Here is a 981-nt window from a genome sequence, read left to right as displayed (position 1 = left end):
ATGAACAGAGTTTCAGTAGACAGGCAGCACATTTGTTGGCCTAGTCGAGTCATACCCTGACTTCAGAGTCCAGTCCAAGTCTCACTTTCTCCATGAAACCTCAACTCACTCCCATCTGCTTCAACAGAATTCTCCCTTCTCTGAGTGCCTGTTAAACTTGTGCCATTTCATTCTTTGGCACCTGAATAGGTTGTATGTATCGTCCCAATTAGAGCAGTCTCTTTGAGGACAGGAACTGGGCAATATACTTATTTTGTGTTCCTATAGTCAGTGCAATGTCCTACACATAGTAGATGCTCACACTCAGAATACATTGGGTTGCTTGGTTGAGGGTAGTTACAGCAAAATAAGTGAAAAATGCGCCCTCTGCTGGTATGGTAGAAAAGAAGATTCCTCTTAAAATCCCTACAACCTTGACCTGACCTTTATAGAGCAAACTAACAGAGACTTCCTCATAACATTTAGGGTCCTCATTAGAGGACCGTTGACTATATTTGACTTTGGCATCATGAAATAGTCCACTTATTTCAGAAAGGCTGAACCTATACTGAAAAACAAAGTAGAGTACGGGTTTATAAATAAGAGATCCATTCCCAGTTGATATAAAAATGAATAGTAAAGTGTATATGACTCCTATAGAAAGTGTATATGACTCCTAGAAAAACAATTGGAATCCTTTTTTTTTTTCAGTTGAAGTTTCACTTTGTCACCCAGGCTGGAGTGCACCCCAGCATTGACCTGCTGGGTTCTAGCAATCCCTCAGCCTCAGCCTTCCAAGTAGCCAGAACTACAGGCGCACACTCGCCTCGGCCTCCCAAAGTGCTGGGACTACAGACTGAGCCACCAAGCCTGACCCAAGAATTAGAATTCTAACAAGAATGAAAATTTGAGCCAGGCTCGATGGCTCAGCCTGTAATCCCGCGCCTTTGGGAGGTTAAGGTGAGTGGATTGCCTGAGCCCGCGGGTTCGAGACCCGCCTGG

This window comes from Carlito syrichta, unplaced genomic scaffold, assembly GCF_000164805.1.
Source record: "Carlito syrichta isolate Samal-C Ts95f unplaced genomic scaffold, Tarsius_syrichta-2.0.1 Scaffold312739, whole genome shotgun sequence".
NCBI classification, from domain to species: domain Eukaryota; kingdom Metazoa; phylum Chordata; class Mammalia; order Primates; family Tarsiidae; genus Carlito; species Carlito syrichta.
Note: the sequence above shows the minus strand (reverse complement) of the source record.